This window comes from Phyllostomus discolor, chromosome 12 (assembly GCF_004126475.2).
Source record: "Phyllostomus discolor isolate MPI-MPIP mPhyDis1 chromosome 12, mPhyDis1.pri.v3, whole genome shotgun sequence".
In the NCBI taxonomy this organism is placed as follows: domain Eukaryota; kingdom Metazoa; phylum Chordata; class Mammalia; order Chiroptera; family Phyllostomidae; genus Phyllostomus; species Phyllostomus discolor.
The window spans coordinates 65,080,649-65,092,894 of NC_040914.2; the positions used below are offsets into that span (position 1 = coordinate 65,080,649).

General features: G+C 44.8%; 1 protein-coding gene across 5 annotated transcripts in view; it reads right to left on the minus strand.

Moving 5' to 3' along the window:
* IL34 (interleukin 34) overlaps positions 1 to 12,246 on the minus strand; it is a 55,340-nt gene that overhangs the window by 23,160 nt on the left and 19,934 nt on the right. The gene's annotated exons all lie outside the window — the stretch shown is intronic.

A 12,246-nucleotide genomic window follows, 5' to 3' on the forward strand; every position in this document is an offset into this window, starting at 1 on the left:
CTCTCTCTCTCTCTCTTTCTCCCTCCCTTCCCTCTCTAAAAATAAATAAATGAAATCTTAAAAAAAAAAACCACACTTTATAACTACCACCCAATCAGGGAACAGAACCTGGCTTGCCACCCCAAAAGGCCTTCCCCAGCCAAGGCTCCCCAAAAGTACGCCCATCTGGACAATTACAGCAACCACCTTGTTGGGTTCCTTCCTGGTTTCATCAACTAAGTACGCATTCCTACACAGTACAGTTTAGTTTTTAGCTTTGCCCATTTAAAAAATTTCATTTATCTTTTTTTAAAGATTTTATTTATTTATTTTTAGAGAGGGAAGGGAGGGAGATAGAGAGACAGAAACATCAATGTGCAGTTGCTGGGGGTCATGGCCAGCAACCCAGGCATGTGCCCTGACTGGGAATCAAACCTGTGACACTTTGGTTCGCAGCCCGCGCTCAATCCACTGAGCTACGCCAGCCAGGGCTTCATTTATCTTTTAAGTCTTTTTTAATCTGAGGGATTTCCCCCTGTCTCCCATGCTTTCCCTTACAGCCCATCTGTTGAAGAACCCAGGATGTTTGCCCCGAGATCCTCCCCCAGTCCGGGCTCTGCTGACCGCACCTGCGAGGTGCGACTCAACCCGCTCCTCTGTCGTCTCTGTTTCCACCGGCAGTTGGATCAGGCGCAAGTTCCAACCCTTTCTCCCAGGGGTGGTGCTAGGTTCTTTCCACAGGAAACAGTAATATCTGGTTTTCACTCTCCACTGACGTGGGCAGACACTGAGGCCCAGACCCATTAATTCTTCAAGGGTCCCCAGGTGTGATCTTCCCACTCACCCCACTTTCTGATCAAGTTTTTGCCGTGAGGCAAGCAGAGGCAGTAGCAGGCCAGCAGCATTGCCAAGATGTGTGATAGGAGTGAAATACTGCGCTCACCTCCCACATGTCTGTGGAATGACGAAGGCTCCAGGCCCCTGTGATTTGTTTTCAAATGCCTGCTTCTCAGAAGGGACTGGCTGGGCTCCAGACATGCACTGCCTTGTGCCTTTTCCTCCGTGCAGCAACTGTGAGGAGTAACCCTTCCATTCTCAGAGAAAAGTTGGACTCAAAGCCACCTGAGCCAGCTTATCAGGTAAGACCCGCTCTCGCCTGGGTCCACAGACCGACGCCTGCAGCAGGCAGGACGCTTCTGGCCGGGGCCTCGTGTATGTGGCCAGTATCACCACGTCTGGGAGGCTGGGTGCCGACTCCAGGTGCCCCGAGCAGCCCCCAGGCTGGAGCATTGTCTTAAACGAAACAGCACACGAAAACCTGCCCAGGGCTGCAGATGACAGAAGCACAAACCAGGAAGCCGCCTTAGTCCGCATTTCTGGACCTAGAGCCAGGTGTCCGGCACAACACTGTTCGGGCCATATCTACCTATCTTGAGATATATTTCTCTCTATTTGCTCATCTTGTTTATTTATTTTTTACAAGATTTTATTTATTTCTATAGAGAAAGGAAGGGAGGGAGAGAAACATCAATGTGTGGTTGCCTCTGGTGCGCCCCTTACTGGGGACCTGGCTTGCAACCCAGGCATGTACCCTGACTGGGAATCGAACCAGCCTTTTGCTTTGCAGGACAACGCCCAACTAACCAAGCCACAATGGCCAGGGCCTAAAATAATTTGTAAAAAAGGAAAGCTATACCCATGAAATATTCATTGCTATTGCTATTTACACCTGAGGAAAGAAAACTGGAAACAACCTAAACACCAAACCACAGGAAAACAGTTAATATAATCCAGGAACTAATCACTATTTCTCTAGTGCTGACCACGTGACATTGTTTACAGTGTAGCAAAATGATTATACCTTTTCCCCTTGTAGCAACAGTGAGAATTAACCCTCCTGTTCTCTGAGGAAAGCTAAACTCAGAGAAGACAGGAAAAAGGAGTCTTTTCAACCAATGCTATAGAAACTATTGAATATCCTTATACCAAAAAAAAGAAGAGAAATGTAAGTATAAATCTTACTTCACACCATGCATAAAAGTAACTTGAATGGATCATAACTGTAAAACCTAAAACTATAAAAATTCTAGAAAACCTCAGAGAAAATGTTTGTGGCTTTGAGTTGGAAAAAATGTTCTTAGTCATGACACCGAAAGCACAAATCATTTTTAAAAATGAGGTTGGGTAGTAGCAACAGGAAGAGGTTAGAAGAGCATTACACTGTCACCGGAGTATTTCCTTCTATGGTTGCCATCTCCTTGCTACGAGTGATGTGGATATCCTACTTCTGGCAGCAAGGTGAGGTTCCCTTTTAAAATAAATATGGCTAGGTTTCAAAAATGTGAATGACCCTGTGGGAAAAACATGCAGGTAGGACACAGACGCTGAAGGTAGAGAGATTGGTTCAAATTCTGGCCCTACCTTACCTCGGACTTCGCGTGAAATTCCGACGGGGGGAAAGGGTTAAGTCAGGGCTTACCGAGTTCCTATACATACGAAGCTTGGAACATGCACAGTGGCTCCGCACAGTAAGTTCTCATTTAACGTGGTCAGTCGGCTCTTGGAAACTGAAACTTTAAGTGAATCAACATGTAGCAAAACCAGTGTTACCACAAGCTAATTGATAAAAGACGAGTTAAAGTTCCTACCGCATATTTCTGGTCACAGAAAATCACTAAACTTCTAAATAAAAACCCAAAACACTTCTAATATTAAACGCTGAAATAAGTGTGAGCTCTACATACATTTAAGGGCAATTAATACAAATAAGTAGGACAATTATTTTCCAACCTGCTCTTTCCAGTTCAGGGTCCCGGGTGGCCGGAGCCTCCCGGGGCAGCTCAGGGCGCAAGGCGGGAATCCACCCTGGACAGGAGGGGCACACTCACACGCACACCCACACTCACTTTAATTTTGAATGATTTCCTTTATTGCTGCTGCTGTTGCACCATCAATAGAGATTTGTGAGGAAAATACTTGATTATGAAAGAAAGAAAGAAACCCAATGTGCAGCTGGTCACATGGGACCCTTGAATGCGCTAAACAACTCCTGCTTTAAGAAAGCGGCTGGTGTCCTTTTTGAAGGATCTGACCTCTGACCTCCAACCTCTGACAATCAAGGAGACTCAAAAGTGGGAGAACAGCCCTGGTTGGTGTGGCTCAGTGGACTGAGCACCAAACTGCAAACCAGGGGGTCGCCATTACGATTCCCAGTCAGGGCACACGGCTAGGTTGCGGGTCAGGTCCCCAGTTGGGGGTGCACGAGGCAACTAATTGGTGTGTCTCTTGCACATCGATGCTTCTCTCCCTTTCTCCCTCCCTTCTCCTCTCTCTGAAAATAAGTAAATAAAATATTTTTAAAAAGTGGAAGGACAGAGTGTGTGATCCCAGTGCCATTCTCAGGAAAAAGGAGAAGTGGACAAAGGGACTCCAGCGCCCCTTCCTTTGCACCTGACACCTTCCCTGGCATGACAGGGTAAAAAAAAAAAAAAAAAAACACAATAAAAAGGAGTGAGGTGCGAGTCAGTAAGTAGCTGGAGGATCCTCAGCTCCACAAGTCCACGGGCAGAAACCTCTGCAGAGGGTTATCCTCTCTATATATCAAAGAAAATAACTGTCACCAAGAACATAACCAAGTTCATAAGGATGTGGAGCAATTGAAAGTCTCACACATCATCCTTGGGAGTGTAAATCCGTGCAACCAGCTTGAACAACAATAAAATATTTTTTAAAGATTTTATTTATTTATTTAGAGAGAGGGGAAGGACAGGAGAAAGAGAGGGAGAGAATCATCAGTGTGTGGTTGCCTCTCATGTGTCCCCCTACTGGGGACCTGGCTGCAACCCAGGCATGTGCCCTGACTGGGAATCAAACTGGCAACCCCTTGGTTTTCAGCCTGCACTTAATCCACGGAGCTACACCAGCGAGGGCTTAAAATATTTTTTTTAAAAAAGCCATGCAAGCCCTGGCTGGTGTAGCTCCGTGGACTGAGTGCGGGCTGCGAACCAAAGTGTCGCAGGTTCGATTCCCAGTCAGGGCACATGCCTGGGTTACAGGCCATGACCCCCAGCAACCGCACATTGATGTTTCTCTCTCTCTCTCTTTCTCCCTCCCTTCCCTCTCTAAAAATAAATAAATAAAATCTTAAAAAATAAAAAATAAAAATCCGTGCAATCATTTATGAAGACTGCTTGGCAATTCTAATAAAATTAAACCTGCCTGTAGTGTTAGCAATTCCACTCCTAGAATGTAAGCTAGAAAAGTCCAAATACGTGTCCACATCTGGCTGAAGGGGGCCAAAAAGTAGAAACTCTGGGTATAAAATAAGTGCTGGGATTCATGCACAAGGTGGTGACTATAGTTAATAACACCGTACTGCATGTTTGAAAGTCGGTGACAGATATCTGAAGTCTTCATCACAAGAAGAAGAAAGGTTGTGACTATGTGTGGTGATGGGTTTCACTGGACTTCTTGTGGTGATCACTTGGCGACGTATGCAAAGACCCTTATGTCGTACACAGGAAACTAACATGATACCACATGCCAATTACACCTCAATAAAGACAATTTAAAGGTATATATACATCCACAAAAAGAATGAACAAGACTGTGCATTGCTACTATATTCACATTAAAAATAATAAGCACTTCCAAAAACTGAAAACAATCCAAATGCTCACCACTTGAAGAATGGATATACAGACTGGGGTATAATCCCACCACAGAACACTGATCAGCAAAGAAAAGGAACAAACTACTGATCCATGCAACACGGATGAATCTCAAAAACATTATCACCAGCCAAGAGGCCAGACGCAAAGAGCACATGGTATGTACTGCTGTGTATCTGAGTGCGGGAACGGGGGAAAGCTCATCTGCGGGGATACAAACCAGAACAGTGGTTGTCTGAGGCAGGCGGCAGTGGTGGGAAGGAACGGGAAAGGGCCGTGCGGGACCTTTCTTGGGCGGCGGGAATGTGCCAGCTCTTTACTGGGGTGGTTTTCACATGGGTGTACACAATGACCGAAAACCATCTGTGCTGGGACGAACAGGGCCCTTCCCCCAATTCAAATCCACCCAGAATCTCAGAATGCGACTTTACTTGGCAGCAGGGTCTTTTGCAGATGTAATTAGTTAAATTAAAGTGAGGTCAGACCAGATTAGGCTCTAGCCCAATGACTGGTGTCCTTACAAGAAGAGAAAATAGAGAGACACAGGGAGAAATGCCATGTGACAACTGAGACAGAGTACATGCTATGTCTCCAAGGCCGGGAACTGCACGCAACCACCAGAGGACAGGAAGAGGCAATTAAGGATACTCTTTGGAGCCTTCCAAGAGATCCTGGCCCTGCTGACAACAGCTTAATTTTTAACTGCCAGCCTCCAGACCTTGAGAGAATAAATTCTGTTCTTCCTTTGATTTTTTTAGAGCAGGGGTGTCCAACCCGCAACTCAGGGGCTGCACATGGCCCAGGATGGCTATGAACGCGGCCCAGCCCCAAATCATAAGTTTACTGAAAACATTACTTAGTTTTATTATTAAGTGTTATACTAAGTTTCATTACTTACATATGTACACTTTCTATATCAGTGATTACAAACTTGGGACCTGCTCAACGATTTTAAAAGATTATCGAAAGGGCTGCTGCATAATTAGGGTTATTATGTGAGGACTTTTTTGCTTATCCGTGGTGGCGGGTGTCACAAAAATTATGCACGGACCTTTTTTTGCTCATTAGTTTTCATTAGTGTTTGTGTATTTAATGTGTGGCCCAAGACAACTCTTCTTCTTTCAATGTGGCCCAAAGGTGCCAAAATGTTGGGCACTTCTATTTTAAAGCAAGAGGAAGGGAGGGAGAAAGAGGGTGAAAAATATGGATGTGAGAGAGAAACATCAATCAGGTTGCCTTCTGTACACCTGCCAGGGGACTGAACCTGCAAAGTAGGTATGTACCCTGACTGGGGATCGAACCAGCGACCTTTTGGTTTGTGAGACAACGCCCAACCAACTAAGCCACACAGGCCAGCACTAAATTCTGTTCTTTTAAGCCAACTGAGTTTATAGTACTTTGTTACGGCAGCCCTAGGAAACTAATACACCATCAAACAGAACGTTTAAGGTCTGTTTCATTTTATTTTAACTAAATAATATTCCAATTTTTATTTTTTTTAATTTTTTAAAAGTTTTATTTATTTATTTTTAAAGAGGGAAGGGAGGGAGAAAGAGAGAGAGAGAAACATCAATGTGCGGTTGCTGGGGGCTGTGGCCTGCAACCCAGGTATGTGCCCTGACTGGGAATTGAACCTGAGATGCTTTGGTTTGCAGCCCGCACTCAATCCACTGAGCTACACCAGCCAGGGCATAATACTCCAGTTTTAAAAAACTAGAAGCAGCAAGCTGGCTACAAAGACTCCAATGTGACCCCTGCTGCCCCAGATGGGAACACCTGAAAGGGGAGCCGGCCTGGCACTGCTGCTCAGAATTCACAGGTGGAGGGGGAACCCAGCACTGTCCAGTGGGACCCCACCCAGCGGCTCTCCCTTCCCGCTCAGCCCCCATGCACAGCTGTTCCCTCTGCATAAATGCCCCCCACACCCTCTCGAACACACATACTATAGGACTGTGGGCAGAGCTGCCCAAAGAGCCACCTGGCAGATGCCCCATTCAAAAGCGAGCCAGCGCGCTTCTGAAGGACCTCCCAGCCTCAGAGTTAAAGGCCACGGAAAAGCCTGGTTAGGGAGGGGCGAGAGCCTCGGCCCAGCTCTCCTTACTCGTTCGCACATTTGTTATCTGAAATGTCAATCTGAAGGAACCTTGGGCTCTATGCCTTCACTTTCCAGAGCCCAGAAACTGACCAAAGGAGATTTTTTATTTCATCATTTTGCTTCATCTTAGAAGCCCCCGACCCTGAGAACGTGCCAGCCGCTTGTCTAAGCACACCCTACAGCTCCCTGTGTAAGGTTTAAGGTCAGTGAAGGTCAGGAAGGTCCCTGAGTGCAGAGACCACCCGGCCCAATCCCTGCTGGGTATTCTAATCCCCACCCAAGCTCCCCCACCCCCGGATTTACAGGGTGCTTACCACATGTCAAGGAACTGTCCATGCATTAACTCATTGAGTCCTCACAGCAAGGCCAGAGGCAGGAACTATTATTATATTCACTGTCTGATGAGGAAACTGAAGTCCAGAGGGGCGAAGGAATTTGTCTGAGGTCATACCAGTAGTAAACCACAGAGCAAGGATTTCAGCCCAGACAAACCAGCCTGGAAGCTACTGTCTTAACCACCAAGCCGCCCACCAAGTGGATGCCTCCTCGGTGGGCTGATCACTGCATCCCTCCGTGACTGAGACCCAGGGGTTTTTCTCTGTGACAGACCCCCCTTCTTTTACCTTTTTCTCCCCACCTTGAGTCCCAACTTCAGTTTTATAATAGCCCAGAGACTCCAACAGCCTACTGGGGCATCCTTCAATGCATTATTGAAACAAAACTGAGTGTAACAGGATAAAGGCTGTTTAGTTTGTCTTTGAGGTTTTGGTATGTTTTGTTTTGAAATGAAAGTTAATCAAAACAACAAAAGAGCTAAACTGGAGAAGGTTGAGATCAGAATCATGCCTTTTTTTGTCTAACTTGGTGAAAGCCCCCAGTTTCTACTGTCCAAACACAAGGAAGGAGTTTGGAAGTGGGCTTCCTATCAAAAAAAAAAAATCAAACCAATGGCTCCTTACTTCGGGAAGGAGAACTTCAGCCCACATATATAGACTCTGTACCAGCCCCCAGACCCTCCACAGAGGAGTCACAGTAGCTGTTGGCTCAGTCAAAGAGGCTTCTCCAGTACGGCTGCGCAGCACATTAAAAGAACAAAGGAGATTTTTCATTTCATCATTTTGTATTCCAGGAGTGCAAGGATGGCTCAATATTAGGACACTTCTTAACATAACATAACCTATAGTAGATCCTAGGAGATCCACAAATGCTGAATAAGCATTTGACAAAAGTCAACGCCTTTACTTTTAAAAAACTTCAATAAAGAAGGAATCGGCCTGGCTGGTGTAGCTCAGTGGATTGAGCGTGGACTATGAACCAAAAGGTTGCTGGTTCGATTCCCAGTCAGGGCACATGCCTGGGTGCCCTGCCTGGGGACCTGAGTACACAGGCCAGGTCCCCAGTGGGGGCCACGTGAGATAAATCTTATTGTAGTGATCATTTCTTTTTTTTTTAAAGATTTTATTTACCCATTTTTAGAGAGAGAAGGGAGGGAGAAAGAGAAAGAGAGAAACATCAATGTGCAGTTGCTGGGGGCCATGGCCTGCAACCCAGGCATATGCCCTGACTGGGAACCGAACCTGCAATGCTTTGGTTCGCAGCCCGCGCCCAATCCACTGAGCTATGCCAGCCAGGGCTCTAGTGATCATTTCACTGTATATATATGAAATCATTATATTGTATACCTAAAATCAATATAATGTCAAATGTCAATTATACATCAATAAAAATAAAGTATAAAAATGTCAATTATACTTCAATAAAGATGGGAGGAGGCAAGTTATTTCCATTTATAGTTGATACAATTACAAGACTTGTGCATCTAAGAGAATCAACTATGAAATAACTACAAACAATAACCATTTAGAAAAAAAGATCAAACATCTATGAATAAGTTTATCAAAAAATATGCAAGCTATATTACAAAAAACTACAAGCAATACTAAAAGACAAAGTAGATTTAAACAAATGGAAAGACACGCCATGTTCCTGGATAGGAAGATTCGACATTATAAATACGTCCACGCTCTGAAGCTAATGTGTAAATTTAAAGAAATCCCAACACATTTCACAAAAGAGGATATTTAAATAGCCAATACATATGTATTTTCAAAGCACTAAACCTCATTAGTCACTCGAGAAGTGAAAAATTAAAATGTTAAAAGCCAACAAAACCAAGCACCGCAAGAACAGGGGATAACTGAAGTTCTCAGACATCCCTGGAAGGAGCGCCAGTTGTTACTCATCCACACAGGAACAGTGTGGCAGTGTTTCTCCGAAGGCGAACACACGCGTACCCCAGGGACCAGGGATTCCGCTTACAAGTAAACACCCAACAGGGATGTGCACATACGGGGCACCCAGAGCCACACATGACGGCCGAAACCAGTACAGCTTAAATGTGCATCAACAAGAGAACAGGCAAATAAACCTCACAAATATAATGTTGAGCTGAAGAAGTGGTGGCATAAATACAGTGAAATATGACTCAGCCAGAAAAAAAAAAAAGAATGAAATCTTACTGGCTGCAAATGGATGGCCCTGGAGGGCACTGTGCTGAGTGAAGTAAGTCAGGCAGAGGAAGACAAATGCCAGATGACTCCCCTTACATGTGGAATCTGAGAAGCAAACAAACAAGCAGACGGCTGGCTGGAAAAGGGGGAGGGATTCAGAAGTACAAATCGCTCGTTACGGAACAGTCGCAGGGATGTAAAGTGCAGCATGGGGACCATAGTCAATAATACTGTAATAACGCGGTAGGGGGCAGGTGGGCACCAGATTTACTGGGGTGATCACTTCATAAGTGACATAAATGTTAGTCACTGGGTTGTACACCTGAAACTAATATAATATTGTATGCCAGCTGTAGTTAGAAAGTAAATAATTTAAAAATATATATTTAATTTTAAGCTAAAGAAGCCAGATGTAAAAGCATCTGTGTATGAGTATATAAAGTAAAAAAAAAAAAAAAAAAAACACAGCAAAACCAATCCAGGACATAATAGGCAAAGATAACTATTGCCTTTTGCAATAGGCTGGGGGAGTAATGGGGGTCTTGGTTGCGGGGGGGGGGGGGTACTTTTGTGCTCTGGTAATCTCTAATTCCAGATCTAGGTAACAAAACATTTCACTCTGTGTTTACATTGTGATAACTCACCAAGCTGCACACAAACAATTTTTTCACTTTTCTTTAAGTGTGTTATACTTCAGTTTTATTTTATTTTATTTTAATTATTGTTTATACTTCAGTTTTTATTCAAGCAATTTCAATAAAACACCAACCCAGGTGTAATTAGATATTCAATTTTAAAGTTCAAATAGAAAAACAAATAAAAAAGAATAGCCTGGGAAAGATCTGAAAATAAGAAGGCAGCACTTCCGTACATTAAAAATTATCTTTAAATATTGTGAAGCTTAGTAAGCAAAACAGTGGGAACGTGAATAAACATGAACCGACAGAGGAACCAGTGGAGAGGAGTAGCAAGTTCTGAAACAGACCTACACACGCATGAGGAAAGAGCTCGTGATAACCAGCTAATGACACGGCAGCTCCAGCAGGGCCAAGATCGCCAGCTGGGGGTGGGGGTGGGGGGGACCTATATCCCACAGCATCAGGGTGAGTTTCAACTGGATCAAAGTTTGAATGTAAAATAATAGAAGGAAAAAAAGATAGGCCCCAGTACCTCGAAGTGGGGAGGAACTCTGTACCTATGATTCAACATTCAGAAGCCACACAAGCAATGACTGGCCACTCCGACTGCATAAAAATAAGAACCTGGGCACACGGAACAAACGGCCGTCTCAGAGTTAAACAGAGACCCTAAGCTGGAGGCAACTCACATCAAAGGCAAGAAGCTAATCTCCCTGATAGATAAACAGCTCCCAGAAATAAAAAGGAAAAACATAACAACCCAATTTTCAAAATAAGCCAAGAACATGAGTGAGGCAGTAAAAGAGAGGGGAGAGAGAGAGAGGGAGATGGTCCTTCAAACATACATTTAAAACTTTTCATAACAAATTTAAATTAAGACTCAGTTGAGTCGCTGTTTTTCACCTATCAGATTGGTAAAACTCCAGTAATGGGACAATTTTAATGCATTGACTAAGATGTGGGAAAACAATAACTTCTCATCCAAAACTGGCAGAAGTGTAAATTGTCACTAACCTTAGGAGGGACACAAGTTGGCAACCTCTCCCAAAATCACACTTGCAGCAACGTGCAAACTGCCACAGGTACAAACAGCGTCTGTGTCAGCAAACGGGGAACAACCCGAGTGTCCGCCACACAGTAGGTAGCACGGCATGATCATGATGCGTTCAACGAAACAGCCAAGCGCAGAACAGGGTGGGCTCGAGTTTGTAAAATGAGTTCAGCAGAGGTGGTAAATATACGTATATATAATGTATACACATAATTGTATTTGCTTGTATGTGCATAAAGAAACCCTGTGTTAGAATAAAGCACATAAAGTGTGAGTGCTTGGCAGTGGAGAACCTCCCAGGGATGGTGCATCCTTAAAAAAAAAAAAAGGCTTGTTAACCTAAATAAACCTGTGACACGGTGGACTTCATATCAGGGTGACAAAGAGAACTGGAAGGACACATGTACTGCGAGTCCAGAGACCCGGGGGGGCCAGGAGGGTGGCACACATCGGGAGGCCCCTCGGCTTTCCCAGGGACCAGCGCTGATTGGGTTGGACCCAGCAAACTAACAACATTCTCCTGGGACAGGACGGTGGTGGGCGGTTATAAACTAGGTCCCCTTTTCCAGGATGTTTAAACCACAGGATTGTATTAGCTAATCTAAACAGTAAACAGTGCACAGGAAGAGCTGACTAAGCCTTGATGCAGACCCACTAGATCTACCCTAGCTCTCACTCCAAGAGCGGGTCATTTATAAACAGGTAACATGAAACATTTACAAGGAGTTTTATTGCCCTATAACAGCCACTGACTTGGCCCAAAACATCTCATGCTAATATCGCTATGCAAACGTTGTGAGATAGAAAGACTGGGCAACTCACTCAAGCTCCCTTAAACACCAGCTTTATCTTTGGCAGAGCAAAGACAAGGCCAGAACAACATCACAGAATTGCTATGAGCTGCTGGCCTGTGAGCGTTTCGGAAAGTCGCAACGCAGCACAGAGCAAGCTCTTCACGAAACAACTGCCCACAGCCAAGCCTCAGAGAGAGTGGTGTTCAGTGCTTCTGGAAGGTCAGTGTTGCTTAGCAACCACCTGGCGAGGCTGAAAAAGCACAGGCTTCCAGGCCCCACCCTTAGCCACAAGATTCAAGGGGGGCAGGGGGAGGGGGTCCATTAACATCAATTTCTAACAAGCTGCTTCTCCCAGGTGATGCTGATATGCTGGTTTAAGGACCACATTTGAGTAGTCTGGTCCAGAGCAGCGTCCCTCACACCGTGATGAGCACACAGATGGCCGGGGGATCTTGTTAAAACACAGGTTCTGACTCAGGGAGCCCAGCATGGCACCCGGGAGTGTGCAT